General features: G+C 44.0%; 1 long non-coding RNA gene across 1 annotated transcript in view; it reads left to right on the forward strand.

Annotated features, from left to right (window-relative positions):
- Positions 1-7,572, forward strand: part of LOC311444366 — a 97,352-nt gene extending 89,780 nt beyond the window's left edge. Inside the window, exon 3 of the long non-coding RNA XR_014697849.1 lies at positions 6,933-7,572. This is a non-coding gene — a long non-coding RNA (uncharacterized lncRNA). The remainder of the gene's footprint in view (positions 1-6,932) is intronic.
- Positions 7,573-10,163: the final 2,591 nt, after the last annotated feature.

Here is a 10,163-nt window from a genome sequence, read left to right on the forward strand (position 1 = left end):
GGAAAGTCATGTCCAGGGGCATCTCCTTTCCAGTCTTGGGGCTTTGGAATCATCCTTCCACAGCTGCTAAGAAATAGAATCATGGAATCATAGAATGGCTCTGGTTAGAAGGGACCTTAAAGATCACCTGGTTCCAACCCCCCTGCCATGAACAGGGTCAAGTCCCACCAGATCAGGTTGTCCAGGGTCTCATCCAGCCTGATCTTGAACACTTCCAGGGATGGGGCATCCACAACCTCTCTAGGCAACCTGTTCCAGTGCCTCAGCACCCTTTACATTACCATTAACATTACCATTCTGACTCGGGCTTCAGGTTTTGCTGGAACATGGGAAAGCAAAGGGATACACCAAAAATTGATATCTGTGGGGCAAGGAACATGTGTGACCTTTGCATTTGTCACAGCAGCTTAGAGAAGAGGGTTCTCACTTTGCTTCGTAACTGCTGCAATACCCTTCAGAAGTGGTTAATGCATTCCACCAGCACATGAAAGAATAATTGGATCGCTACTTTCTTAAGCTGTATGTAACCAACCATATCAAGTTTATCACTAAATGTCACAGTTTATCATAATCTAATCACCAGAGAGCAAGAAAAATGAGCATACTTGTCTCCATCAATAAACAAGTGATTATTCAGACAATAACTGGGTTTATTTTCTTCATTTCTGTAAATGTTTGAAGTCTTATGAAGATGCTCTGGAGAAAGGATTATTTATGTTGGCATCTGGACAGTACAGTGGTAGGAGGTTTAGAAAAGCTATAGAGAGATGTTCAGTTAGGAGTGATCCTAAAAGACTTAATGATTTTCATTCTGCAGAAGGAAATTGGGACAACAGATTATTTGTCAGATTAAAAATGCACGGCCTGTTCCATCTTGTAGCAGGCAGGCTTGCTGCACAATAACATCACTGGAAAGCCAATAACAAAGAAAGAGCCGACACTTCTGTTTTGGTTTTTATTTTTAAGGTAACATTGCTGTTCTCCTGCCAATTGGCCCTTCTTCCGTGTCCCATTTTTGGAAATTATGCAGCTTCAGATACTGACATGTTACCAAAGAAAACCAGTCCACTGACAGCAGTAAGAGCTGTTTAGATCAGCATCAGCAAAATAAAAAATAGAAACACAAAATCTGGCCCCAAGTCTCTAGCATGTTCCAACATGAGGGAATTTACAGCTTGTCCCCAGGGGGACGACAAAGTGCATCTCTGATGGCTGAGCAAATCTAACACCACATGACACCTGCGCACCCACGCCTGCCAGGAGACAGGTGTGTGCTGTAGTATTTCATACAAACAGATGTCCTCAGCGAAAGCACTGAGTTGCCTGAGCCTTGTATGAGAAAATAGAGATGTCAGGAAAGGAAAACAATTTCCTCTGTGATCCATTTGCCCTTGAGCCTATTCCTCATGCCTCCAGACTTGAGAGCGAACATCTGACCACCACTCTGGCAGAAGCAGTGGGGCTGTAAGGCTGAAGTGTATGAGGAAGAGCTGGAAAATATTTTTGTGATGAAAAAAAGCAGTACATCAGCTTGAGTGGATGATAAGAGAGAAGAGCTTTTTTTCTCCTCACTCAAGTGGGAATATCAGTGGCAGCAGTCTAGGGAAACTTCACCCAATTTGGCTACCAGAGCCCGATGGGTGCCTGCAGCAGTCCTGGTTAATGACCTCCCTGCAGACAGCTGCAAGTCTGAGAGAATCCCCCCTTGGTCTCCTTAATACATGAGGGACATCCCACAAGACAGGAATTTCTGCATCTCACCTACCTCAGGAGCACATTCAGGCTGAAATCCCCAAGCAGGGACCCAGGAGACCTTCACAAATTCTTCTCACTCTTGCCCTGACCTTTAAAGCTGCCGCATAGCTTCAGATGTGAGTTGCCCAGGCTTAATGATAGGGAAGAGCCAAAATGCCTTTTCTCTGTCCCTGCTCTGTTTTATCACGTTGCACAAGATTGAAGTACCTAGCAGCAATAAATCTGGATCTTTTCAATGCTGCTGTAACATCAGCAGCAAGAAGTCAGCCTGATGGATTTCCTCCTAAGGTCTCCAGTGACTTTCTATAACTCCAGGGCCAGCCTGGCTCTACTGGAGGCACTGAGCAAGGGCTTGTGCTAGAAAATAAGCAGGAACAGTTCTCCTTGTAAAAGGATTAAATGAGAACTAAGGAAAATTGAAATCTGGGGCTTGATCAAGATTGGCACATCATGACTTGAGTCTATAGCTGCTAGAGTATTCATTTGAAAAAGTCCTTTAACCCCTTTAAAACATTCATGTTAAGGCTTCTTTTGACCTGACATTTCTGTAATACATCACTGCAAAATATTGTATTAACAGATGCTGGCAGTTCCTGGCATCCTGGTGACCCAAATGCTGCTTTTGTATGACTGTGGCCAGCAAATGGCAAGTGCTCTGGGTGACTTCACCCTGCTGTTGGGAAGGTGGAAATAGGGACAGCAAGAGGCACTGAAACAGGGGACAAGAGGCAGGGGACGAGCTGCTGGAGGTGCCATTTAGGGGAAGTGAGAGTTGAATTCCAGTCAGTGAAATTCAATTTGGGTGACAAATGGACATCAGAAATACAGTTAGATGAGTGCCCTTGCTGCCTGTAGCTGCCAGGCAGCTACAGGTGCACAGGACCCCTCAGCATCCCTCAAACACCTCCAGCAGAACCACACTTTCCAACCCATGGCTGTTCTTCTACAAGCTGAGCTCTCAGCCAGCTACTTTGCCACTTTTTTAACTGAATGATGGTGACTAGCCCAAGATGCCAAGGAGAGCTCCACTCTGCCCAGCCCTCTACGTGCTCGTAACAAGCAGCAGAGCCAGCATCGCAGGACATCTGGCCTGGACAGGCAGCCCACAGACTGAGAGGATTCCCTCCAAATTCCTAAGTCCTTCATGCAAAATTAGCTGAATATACATTTGAGCTGCCTAGTGAGCAATGCTTTTAAAAAAGGCAGACAGTGCTTTCTTACCTTTTTCATTTACTGTTTACAACCATTTTCCTCCACATTTACAAACTACTTCAAAAGCTTTCTTGGAAGTTATACACTCCAGGGTCTTGGATGTGACACAAACCAAGCAATCAAAAAGGGAGGGGGGAAAGGAGTGTAAAAAAAAAAAATAGAAAAATCACTCATAGGTTAATAAGGTTTCAGATGGCAGAGCAAAACAATAGCTCAGAGCTGCTATGTGAGAAACTCTAAGCCTACTTATTTCTGTTCTCTCACTTCTTATTTTAAAGCATCACAGTTGAATTAGCCTTGGCAGAATTTATGGCCCTTTGGTCTGCTGGGTTCTCTGAGTCTTTAATGTCCCAAGTGGTCCTATGATCTGTTAATTACCTTATTGCATGCAGAGCTCTGTAGGGCTATTTCTCTACATGAATTTGTTGTCAGGATGAAATTAGTTCTGGGGACCCCTCTCTGTGTGATGTTGAGTGTCCTCAGCCCTGCACAGGGACTCTAAGTTCCTCTGCTCCTAGCAGGAGGCGTTCAGCCCTGTGCAGGATGAGACGGTGTGTGAAGAAAATGATCAAAGTGGCCCAGCAATAAATCCATGCTCTCATCGTTAACTGTCCTGAAAGTTGCAGGGGAATGGTTTACATTTTTCATTTTGTATTCCAAGCGCTGTGACGAATTTTGATGTTCCCTCTCTTTATAAGGACTGTTCTGGTGCTTGGCTCAGAAGGTACCAACTGAATTGAGGTGGTAAAAGATCATCCTGCTTCTTCCTAATCCAGAGGAATCATCATGAGCAAGAGGAGGTTTTGAATGAATGGTATTTCAGTAATGGATGGCACAATTCAAAGACAATGGGTGAATAGGCATTGCAGCAAACATTTCAGTCAGGTCTGAGTTTTCCTCATTCATCCCTACCTTGCAGAAATACCAGTTGATTGGAGGCACTCACTTTCACATCCCCTGAACCCAATGCCACAGTTTGCTTTTCTTCAGCCCAAGCTATTTCCCATTACCTTCTGAAATAACAAGTTTCTGCTTCTGCAAGAAGCAAAGACTCCCAGGCTGAAATCAGCAGCCTTAGGCTGCAAGTACAGCATCCACCAATGCACAGCTGACAGCCAAACTGAAACAGATCTTGCAGGAAAATCACACTTACAGGCAGTCGAGTAAAGCCGTGCATTAGGAAACACTGTTATTTCACGACCAGGACAGTGTCCTGTAGGGACAAGGTAGGGAAACATTCTACCAGCTCTCATTTCTGCTTGACCCCAAGCCTGCCTCTTCTCATAGCCTTACATCTCTTCCCCTCCTTTGCCTTATATCTATTGAACACAGCTAGAGCTGTTTCTTGCTGGGGGCTACCTTGCTGCATGAAACACTGGATGGGATGCCCCCATGGTCCCCACTACTTAGAGAAGATCACAACTGCATCCTCCACCCTGAGCATCTTGCTCCCCAGTCCCTTCCAAAACAAAGAAACCTGGACTCCTTCTGGCATCTGTCAGAGGCAGAGGACAGCAATGGTCTCCCCTCCATCCTTGAGGGTGATGGTGCAGTGCCTCATGTCTGGTCCCACTCTGCTTTCCAGACTGCAGAGCAGGACCCCAGGTTCTGTGCGGGGGGATGCTCCACCTCACATGGCACAGGGCAGCAGCTCGGGACTTCACTCTGCTGCAGACATCATGCCCCGTCCTTGGCTTCCCCAGCTAGCCAGCAGCCCCAGCTCCCCTTCTGGGTTAGGGATCTGCTTCAGCTCTGGATTAAATGTGTGTTCAGTTCAGGCACAGGGGTAAGAATGCACTGTGAGGTTTTGCTGAGCCTGAAAGAGGAGGCCTTTAAAAAGCTGCAGTATTTAGGCCACAAGGAAAAACAAAACAAAACAAAACAAATGAACAAACAAAAATAACAACCTATAAATCAGAGAGAAAAGGGGATTATGAATAGGAATCAAACTAAGCTGTCACTTCTTCACGTCTTATTCCTTCAACAAGCCATCCCTGAAACCTCCCTGGCTGTTTGTGCTGGACAGCTCAGTTTGACTGTCTTCACACTTTACATATATAAATATAAATTATTATTATAAATTATTATTATAAATTATTATTATAAATAATAATGTTGGGGTTTTCTGGCACTACATCTGGATGCAGTGGAATAGGGACATTACAAAGCAGTGGGGCTGTTTTTCTGCACCACTGAGCAAACACCACTGTCACCAGTAGGGCAGTGCCCAAGTGTGCCCTTGATAAGCAGAACTCGTTTGTACTCTCCCCAGCAAGCAGCAGTCATTACCAATCACAATTATTAAGCTAACTCGATTTCCAGAGAGACATCCAACTAAACAGACCAGCTTCTTAAAGCTGTGCAAATTGTCTCTCAGTGCCTGCAGATAGGGAAATGCAGTGCCCACGTTGCTGCTCACCACCTGTCCCAAGGCAGCTGGGTCAGAGCAAGCTGCTCCGGTGGGGCCATGCCTTTTCCCCTCCATGTTGTCTCCTTGCCATAGCAGATCACTCCCGGTGCATTACCATAGTGATGGGCTCTCAATGAAAGGGAGGTAAATTATACCAAGAATAGAAATGGGTAGGATGTTTTCTTGACTTTCCTTGTGGGAAATAACAACCACAGCAGCATTCATAATAGCAATATTTGTGCAAAGTTAAATACGAGATTCAGTGCTGCTACATGCAATGGAAGAGTATTTAATTCTAAAAGGGCCTATTTTGCATTTCTTTTAATAGTGGATCTGGAATTACAGGGCTGATGTGAGTTTTATGGCTAAAACTGCAGACGTTTTCTTTTTAAATTCCAAAAAAAATATAGAGAAAGAGTATTGAGATGAAGCAAGTGGGGGTATTCTGAGGTATTAAGACCTTCATGAATGTGATGGAGGATAGGACCACTTAATAGGGTATTAAGAGACAGTGAGAGAATTGATTTCTGTAATAATTTAGAAGCTCTTCAAAAGGAAAACAACTGTGAAGTAAAATAAAATGTAGTATTAAAGAAGAAAAATGATGGGGTTAAAACGTTAGTTAAACTCAGTTCAGCTATACATACAAGTTGACAAGGGAAGAAGCATATATACGATATTTAAATGCAATAGTAAACTGGACGGGGTAAACAGAGGGATTAGGAAGAAATTAGCAATGTTTAAAATCACAGCTGTGAAGTTACACATGTACAAAGATATGTTTTATGCTGATGGGAAGGTCAGGGTGTGCAGGTGTTGCAGAATAGGACCATATAATGTGATGGTAAGCAATGCAAGACATTGGCATGAGACTGACTGGTTCTCTAATATCACAGCTAAATGAGGACTATATTGTAATTGAGGCAGTCATTAGATAGATAATGGTAAGAAATACATAATTAAAGAATTGGGGGAAAAAAAAGGTGGTGATAGTTGTCTTTGAAAAGATCATGTTAGAAAAGAATGTGGCAAATGAGAGTCTTGTCAAAGCTGGATTAAAAGGAGATACTACAAGTATAGTCATGTCGGCACCAATATGCAAAAGAAAAGATAAAAGGTAGAAAGATGTAATCCTGAATGTGCAGCCATGCTGCAGGGTGTATCAGTTGTATTACAGGAGGATGTACAAGGGAAGCCAGAGGTAGGGATGAAGCACAATGTGACAATAGCAGCACTGAACACTGGACAGTCTGCCACTATGAGATACATATTCCTGTGCGAGCCTGACAAAATGATAGGGGAATAAGATAAGAATAATGGAATTTCTTTTTCATTGCTTTTCTTAAAGTATTTCCTAAAGGTCTGGCAAGTTTAGCTTAAGCATAAGTATGATCATGCTTCACTGTGGTCTTTGCCACTCAGTGCGTGTATTTCATTGGAAACAGAATATATATATATATATATATATATATATATAAATCTGCAGCTATGAATGTAACCTGGTAAGGACTGTAAAAAAGATGGGAAGTCTAAAAATTGTACCACTTATTCACAGAGGCCTGGGATCTGTAGGAGGAGGCATCACAACTGAGAAACTGGATCTACCAAGCCCTTCTGTGAGCTATATTGACAGCAGTGTCTGAAATTTAGAAGAAAAGCATTTGAAGGGATCTTGTGGCTTGCCCTACCGTTGTGTATCCCATAAAAGTCAATGACTGGTAATAACAATGTCATCATGGTTATGTCATGGTAATGTCACAGACTGAAAAGGGAATGTCAGGACCAGCATCACTGGAGGATCTCTCATCCCAAGCATGTTGCCACACTACATATTTACAGCCATTCCTTTTGCCTCTAGCCAAGCTATTAGACTCAGGCTTCAATATCATGAGAATCCGTGCTCAACAATTCATATTTTGCTGGCTGGTACAATTTACTGCAGCCTTACCCTCAAAGCCACATTTAGCAGCCTATGCAAGGTGCACTAACATCTGATTTGTAAACAAAAGGGCAGTGATAGTGCATCCTTTGTTTGGATTATAAATATCAGCCAAGTGCTTTGGGGGTCAGGGCTTCCCATTGCACACTCTATTTTGAAAAGGACTCTGTTAAATTATATATGTGCTTGTACAAAAATGGCAGGCTTTTGCAGCAAGCTGGGTTAATAAAGAGGTATACTGTACACTCCAAAAAAAGAGTACATCACCTTGTCTTGCAGAGTCACCAAAAGCCAAAGGTAGGACTGCATGGGTCAGGATTCTTCCTGGGGGGTGGGATCATTTCTTTTGCTCCCACAGCCACACACAACAGAGGCACTTGGTTCCCTATAGCAAACCTCTGCATTTGACTCACACTGTTTGAAGGATGAAAGGGAGGATCTGGTATATTTTCCCTTCCATCCTCCCTGATCAAGCACAATATCACCGTAGCCCATTGTGGCTTTTGGGGGGTGATCCCACCAGATGCCAACAGGCTGGGGGACAACCTCCTCAGACAAGGTCACCTCCCCCAGAGGGACAGACAGAGTATGGCAGGAAGCTTCATGCTGTCCTAGGCAAGCCGTCGAGGTGACCTCTGTCAACTCTGGCCGGCACCCTGGTCAGAGCAGCACATCTCTGTGTTCCCACCAGCTGCTGGGAGCTGCTGCAGAACCTAACTGGGAGAGATGGTGGTCCAAAGGTGTAGGGAGCCTCCCGCCATGAAAAGCAGCACAAATGCTTTTTAATATCCTGTGTGTGTGTATCGCCCTGATTAACAGCTGGGGGACATTAATGCTGATAAGGTCTGCATGGCAGTGCTGGCTGGAACAAAGGCAAAACCAAAATCTTTCTCTTATTCATAAGCTCCCTACCCAGGGGTGGAAGTGCCAAACTTCCCTGTACTAGGAAAGAGGGGAATGATCATATGAAGATGAGTGTCACCAAAACATCCTCCATTTCCAGCTCCTCCTCTGACTTTGTCCTTCCCAGCACCACCTCCTCCTCACACACACTCTCTAACATAATCTCCAGATGAAAAACAAACAAACAAACAAACAAACAAACAAATAAACAGTTTTTCTTAACAAAAGCAGTAAGTCGGTCTGAGACCGCACCCCCTGACTTGCCATGGTACCAAAGTTTGGGAAGAAAAGACTCCATATGCTGGGAAATCTTCTCTGGGGAGCAGAGGAGATGACTGTTGGTTTGACACTCCCATGGTTGTAGCCAGCAGACCAAGGTCAAAGGAAACATGTCATGAATCAGGTCTCATCAGCAGTCCTTTAACTACACCTCCCCTCTGCAGTGCCACAGATTCAATCTTGAACATTAGTGCAATTAAGGTGGGATAAAAGTGTTTACTCTGGTACCTTGTACGTTTTGACAAAATGTAGGTGCTGACAGTGAAGAATAAAAAACTTTAATGAACAGCTGAAATAGTTGTTCTCTATTCTGTGCCTCCCTAAATTAAATCATTTCTTTCAGTTTGCTTAGCTCCTGAGTAGGAAAATTGCTGAAAATGGACAAGACTATTAAAGAGAGTTATAGCTGGCATAAACAGACCATTGAGGAGAGAAACGATAGAACTGTATTGGAAAAATAGATCTTGGTGCAGCCCAGCAACTGCCTGGGTTTACGTCGTAATTTCCAAAACCTGCAGGTGACTGCAGGAATACAGACAGAGTAAAAAATCAGGGGTGTGAATTATTAAAAAGCAGAGGGACAGACCTTCCATTAATAAGAACTGGTGCGGTTCTAAGCATCTCTGGAATATATAGAGAACTGTAAGTGCATTTAGCTAGACAATTTCGAAGGTAGTAAAACGATAAAACAAAAAGCTGTCTCATTCTAATTTGGGATGAGTATAGTATTCAGTAGTGGTGAAGCTGGGATTAAATCATTCTGACTGATACAACAACAAGCTGAAAATTCCCTTAAGCCAGTCTGCTCCACCATATATATTTTTTGTTGTACCAAAGGCAGTTTGAAAACTATTTTAGAAGGCTAAAAATATATTGTTGGTGCTATTTACTGCTAAACCCTAAAGCAAGGTTTCTTGGCATTGAACAGGACTCAGAGACAAGCATTTGAAACACCTGAATTACTTTAAAAATAGCTGTTCTATATCTGCAAGTTACCTAAGTAAACATCTGGGGCTTTCCAGTCAATGGGAGATGTGTTGCCTGTCTCAGCACCTCCAGGAACATGCTCAGAGTCAGCAGCCACGGCAGTGGGTACCTGGCAGGGTGGGAGGTGACTGACAGCTCCTCAGGGAGCTGAGACCTTCCCCCAGCGATGGAGCTACAGAGGGCTTTCTCCAAAGAGTCCAGTTCCCAAGTGGCATCAAGTCTAAACGTGATGGTTCAAGTTTTCCAAAAACGTGGATGCCTACTTTGAAACTGAGAATAGATGTGGGATAACTGCCCGCAAATATAGTGGGATTTCTTGAAGAAAATTCACTATTTCTCAGTTCACCAGTTATCATCATGAATACCCAGAATAGTCCCAGCCACAGCAGAGGGGATGCACACCTTCTCCAGCCAGCTTAGGGCCTCGGGGGTGCCATCGATGATCCCACAGGCACAAGGCAGCAAGCTGCTGCCAGCGGGGCTTGCCTTTTACACATTGGAAAGGAAACCCTGGGAACTGCCAGCCTGAATTCAAATTAGGAGCTGACTGGTGGACACTGTAAGGGCTAGCACCAAAAATCCCCAGGCGTCAGCACTTCTCTCCTTCCTACATGCCTTGGCAGTCTGCACCCACCCGTTTTCCATTATGACAATTTGGAGGCAGGGTTGGTTTAGGAT

The sequence above is a fragment of the Aythya ferina genome (assembly GCF_964211825.1).
Source record: "Aythya ferina genome assembly, chromosome: 14".
Classification (NCBI taxonomy): domain Eukaryota; kingdom Metazoa; phylum Chordata; class Aves; order Anseriformes; family Anatidae; genus Aythya; species Aythya ferina.